We start from the raw sequence: 6,000 nt of genomic DNA on the forward strand, positions 1-6,000 counted from the left end.
ACACACACGGAGCAGTTGTGACAACCCAAAATGTATCTAAACATTGCCAAAATGTGTGTGCATGTGTGTATCACACCTCCCCTGCCTCATTAAAGGAAGAAACCTTTGTGAGAGATAACTGAGGGGTGGAGCAGTGGGGAAAGGGAGCCCGTGGGTCCTAAATCTGGATTCCTCTGAAGATAAGCTTCCCACTGCCATGTCTTTAACTGAACTGGGGAGTTGTTGTTCAGTCGCTCGGTTGTGTCCAACTCGTTGCGACCCCGTGGACTGCAGCACACCAGGCTTCCCTGTCCTTCACCATCTCCCGGAGTTTGCTCAAACTCCTGTCCTTTGAGTCAGTGATGCTATTCAGCCGTCTCATCCTGTCACCCCGTTCTCCTCTTGCCCTCAATCTTTCCAGCATCAGAGTCTTTTCCAGTGAATCAGCTCTTTATATCAAAAGTGGCCCAAGTATTGGAGCTTCAGCTTCCGCATCAGGCCTTCTGATGATTATCAGTGTTGATTTCCTTTAGGATTGACTGGTCTGATCTCTTTGCAGTCCAAGGGACTCTCAAGAGACTTCTCCAACACCACAGTTAGAAAGCATCTATCCTTTGGCACTCAGCCTTCTTTATGGTCCAACTCTCACATCCATACATGACTCCTGGAAAAACCATAGCTTTGACTATACACACCTTTGTCGGCAAAGTGATGTCTCTGCTTTTTAATATGCTGTCTGGCTCTTCTTCCAAGGAGCAGGCGTCTTTTAATTTGGGGAGAGCCTGCATGAAATCCCACCTTATCAGTCCCTGAAGCTTTCTGGGCCTGTGTCACTGTTGTTTATTTATATTTTAATGCTGTGAGCATAAAAGAGATATTTATTCAAAAACATGTAGCGTGGCCCAGAATTGACAAGTTTATTTTAAGGTCCTGCAAACCAGTCCTGAGAGCAGGGTTTGATTGCCACCTTGGCATCAAATTAGTGCCTTTGAAGATGCATTAAATTGTCCCTTTGATCTAATAATTGCCTTTTGCTATGGTGACGCCTCCTAGCTGGAAACAAAAGCCATTGTTAACTCCTGCAACTTAAAGAAAAATGTAATTTTTCTCAGACTGGAAGGTTAGGAGGTGACAAATTACCCAGATTTGACTGTTTTCTTCCCAGATTTGGGCTGAGGATGGCATCTGGCTTCGCTTGTAAACTTAGTTCCTTTGTGGGTGCGTGTTCAGTCGCTTCAGTCGTGTCCGACCTTTTGTGACCCTTAGACTGTAGCCCGCCAGGCTCCTCTGTCCATGGGATTTCCCAGGCAAGAATACTGGAGTGGGTTTCCATTTCCTTCTCCAGGGGATCTTCCCGACCCAGGGATGGAGCCTGAGTCTCCTGCATCTCCTACATTGGCAGGCTGATTCTTTAGTGATGAGCCAGTGGTGGTGGTTCTTTATCTGACAGCAAAAAGCTTACACACTGTGTCTCCCTTTTCACCCTGGATTCTGGAAACAACAAAACTTAAGTACAGAACAATAACCATCAAGTTCATTGACCATCTCCTGCCTGGCTCCAGATACAATTATCCTGCCTTCCTTAAGTGGTTAGAGGTGACTCATTTTTCTTTATTATTTTTGCTTACTCTGGGTCGTAATATTTCAGGAAGGAATCTCTATGGATCCCACTGGGGAAATGAATAAGCAAATATGTGAATTCAGCTTAGATTTTAAGCTGAATAATAGGAAATTGATTTTTTGTAGCTGAGTATCAACAAATTCATATACTACAATCTAGTGTTTATGGATGGTTGGATGGCATCACCGACTTGATGAACATGAGTTTGAGCAAGTTCTGGGAGTTGGTGATGGACAGGGAAGCCTGGTGTGCTGCAGTCCGTGGGGTCACAAAGAGTCGGACATGACTGAGTGACTGAACCACACTGAGCATTTCTGGGGCCCTGAAAGAGCCACAGAAGGGACACAATGCTCCCAGATTCAGGACCCAGATGGTGAGTGGTGTCATTAGGTTAGAAATGGTCCCCAAACCCAAACAACCCCTGGAAGAACGTTTGGTGGTCTAGACCCACAGTTACCAGTAGCAGCCAACTCAGGTGTGTTTTACTTTCTTCCTTAAAAGATGTAGTTATCAGTGGTTGCTTGGAGACAGGAAGTAGGGGGGAGGGAGGAAAGAGTGGAGGGAACACAGAGGGATTCCAGGAAACTTGTGGGGGGTGATGGGAATGGTCACTATCTTTTTTTGGCTGTGCTGGGTCTCCGTCACTGTGAGTGGCCTTTCTCTAGTTATGGCGAGTAGAGGCTACTGTGTTTTTGCAGGGTGTGAGCTACTCATTTTGGTGGCTTCTCTTGTTGAAGTGCATGGGTTCTAGAGGGTGGGCTCAGTGGTTGTGGGGAATGGCACGTGGGCTTATTTGCTCTGTGGCATATGTGATCTTCCCAGACCAGGGATTAAACCTGTGTCCCCTACATTGGCAGACGGATTCTTAACCACTGGACCCCAGGGAAGTCCAGGATGGCCACTATCTTGACTATAGTTATGGTTTTTCAGATATATATATACACACACACACACACACATATATCTATATGTACTAAGTCACTTCAGTCTTGTCTGACTCTTTGCGACCCCATGGACTGTAGCCTGCCAGGCTCCTCCATCCATGGAGATTCTCCAGGCAGGAATATTGGAGTGTGTTGCCTGTCCCTCCTCTAGGGGATCTTCCCCACCCGGGGATCGAACCCCAATCTCTTATGTCTCCTGCAGGCTGGTTCTTTACCACTAGTGCCACAGGGGAAGCCCTTTATGTATATATATGTCGAAACCCTACATCAAAATGGACCCTTAAAATATTTGTGCTGTTTACTATATGTCAATCATCCTTCCAAAACGTTATAACATTCTGCATATGCGAAACAAATCAAGGATTACGTACCATTTTTTAAATATTGCAAAATGATTTTGTCACACCCATCAGGATGGTCACCATCAAAAGAACAGAAAATGACAACGGCCAGCAAGGAGGCAGGGAAGTTGGAACCCTTGTGCAGTGTTGGTGGGAATGAAAAATAGTGCAGCCACCATGGAAAATAGTATGGAGGTCCTCAAAAAATTAAAACTATAATTATTATAAGTTCCAGCAATCTCACTTCTGGGCATAGATCCAAAAGAATTCAAAGGAGGATCTTGAAGAGATATTTGCACACTTACGTTCATAGCAGTATTATTCATAGTAACCAAGAGAGGGAAGCAACACAAGTGTCCACTGACAGATGAATGCATAAAGAAAATGATTATTTTCACTTCTCCTGGGCTGGCAGGCAGGTTATCACTAGCGCCACGCGGGAAACCCCGCGGCAGATGACTACTCAGCAATAAACAAAGAGTCAACGATCAAGGCGTGCAACAGCTCGAATGAATCGCAGAAGTATGATGCTGAATAAAAGCAGGCAGACCACCCAAAGACTGAGCACATACTGTATGATTCCTCTGATAGAGAGTTTTTTAAAAATGCAGATGAATCTATAGTGACAGAAGGCTGATCGGTGGTCACCCAGAGATGCAGCAGAAAGAGAGAGAAGAGGAGGAAGCCACTGGGAAACATTTGGGGGGATAGACAGGTTCACTGTTTTGATGGCTGTGATTTTTTTTCTTATGATTCTTCCAGTTTTATTCAGATATATTCGACGTACAGCACTGTATAAATTTAAAGTGTACAGCATAATGATTTGGCATACATACATCATGAAATGATTATCCCAATAAGTTTAGCAAACACACATCTCATAGAAAATTAAAGACAAATAAAAAAATTTTTTTGTGATGAGAACACTTGGGATTTACTCTCTTAACAACTTTCATATATAACATGCAGCAATGTTAATTGCATTCGTCATTGTGTACATTACATCCTTCGAACTTATTTATCTAATAACTGGAAGTGTGTCCCTTCTGCCCACCTTGGTCCAATTCCCCTCCCCCGCACCCACCCTTTGGTAAGTGCAAATCTGAAATATTTTTCTGTGAATCTTTGTTTTTGAAATGTAATTGACCTAAAATGCTATGTTAGCTCCTGGTACACAACACAGTGATTTATTATTTCTGTACATTTCGAAATGGTCAGCACTGTAATTCTAGTTATGATGTGGTGGCTGTGAATTTATTGCAGGTGTCTGTGTACCTCAGACTCATCAAAACGGACACTTAAAATATGTGCTGTTTATTATATGTCGATTATCTTTAAAAGAAAAAAAACTATGATGGAATAGCTACCACTTTTTAAATGCTCCTGAAGCTCTGTTCTCATTGCTTTGTTTTTTAAAAAATTATTTATTTTTAAATTTTTGGCTGTGGTGGGTCTTTGTTGCTATCCAAGGGCTTTCTCTAGTGGCGATGAGCCACTCTCTAGTTGCATTGCACAGGTTTCTCATTGTGGGCCTTCTCTTGATGCCAAGCAGGGACTCTATAGTACAGGCTCAATAGTTGGGCACACAGGCTTAGTTGACCCTTGGCATGTGGAATCTTCTCAGATCAGGGGTTGAACCCGTGTCCCCTGCATTGACAGATGGACTTTTAACCACTGGACCACCAGGGAAGTCCCTCATTGCTTTACAGACACTATCTCAATTAACTCTTACCACAGCTCCGTTCTACAGATAGAAAGACAGAGGCTCAGGAAGTTGAAGGCACTGCCCAAGTCCACGCAACTATTACTAGGTCTGTCTGGCTTCCAAGTTCATTCTTTTTCTGCTGTCAACCTCAAACAGCATCTCTGCCACACACATTACAGCTAATCTTCCTTATCACTCACCGCAAGCTGAATACTTTGTACAAACTAATTTAATCTTGAGCCTTGGGGAGTTTGGGTTTGCCCAAGGACACACAGTAAGTAGAGCTGGGATTTGAACCCAGGGAATCTGAGGCCAGAATCACATGCTGAATGCAAGTGCTCCTGGAAGGACACCCTTCCCAGTTTCTCTTGGGAGCCCTTCTTGAATAAAATACTTGTCCAGAATCTCTGTCACAGTTTCTGCTTCTGGGGAATGGAAACTTCGACAGCAGGAGGTTAAAAGGCTTTCTCCAGAACACAGATGTTTTAACTGGCAAGAGGAGGGGGTCAGAGTTGCTGCTGTAACAACAGAAACTAGAAACAGCCCTGGGGGCCAGACGGTGCACTGAGATGTGGGATCCTGGGGCAACTGGGGGTGGCGTGGGACTGCAAAGCCACCTCGGATCCTGAGAGGATGGGCTTTGCCTAGTCCCTCCCACGCTGTATTCTTTCCTAAAGGGCCAGTTCCCTGCCACTGATTCATTTGTCAATTTCCAGTTGCCCCCTCATGGCATGACTCAGCCATGGGGCAAGGAGTGGGGATCCCAATTACAAAAGAAGAGAAACCCGTTCAATCTTTCACTCAGTGACATTCACTGAGCTTGCCTCCAGGCCAGGCATTATGCTTGGCACTGGAAGGATCTGATGGTGAACAAATGCCCCTCCCTGATCTCAGGGAGCCAAGGACACGGCTCCAGGAATAAGCCGTCTCAGCAACAGAGTGATTCGATGGAGGAAAGCACAGATCCCGCGGAGGTGAGACAAGAAGCATCTAACTCTTTGCTACCCCAAGTGTGGTTCACGCACCATCAGCATCAGCATCATCGGGGCAGATGTTGGAAAATGTAGAAACCCAGGTCCCACTCTAGACCTACAGAATCAGAACCTGCACGTTAACTAAGGCCCACAGCGATTTGAAAGTGCATTAACATTTGAGGAGCTTTAATGTAACCGAATCAGGGGTGAGGCAGGCTGAGGTATAGGTGCGGGTCAGAGAAGACTGCCTGGAGGAGACGACACCTGAGCTGGACAAAGGAGTAAGAGTCAGCCAGGTGAGGCAGAGATTGGCTGGCTGTTCTCCAAACCTGCTTCTTCTTTTCTGGTTGGACCACATTCCAGCGTCTTACAGTTCCGGACGGCCACATGACCAAGTTCAGGTCGGTGGAACATGAAGAGATGCCTTGGGCACCCT

Source organism: Budorcas taxicolor, chromosome 2 (genome assembly GCF_023091745.1).
Source record: "Budorcas taxicolor isolate Tak-1 chromosome 2, Takin1.1, whole genome shotgun sequence".
NCBI classification, from domain to species: Eukaryota; Metazoa; Chordata; class Mammalia; order Artiodactyla; family Bovidae; genus Budorcas; species Budorcas taxicolor.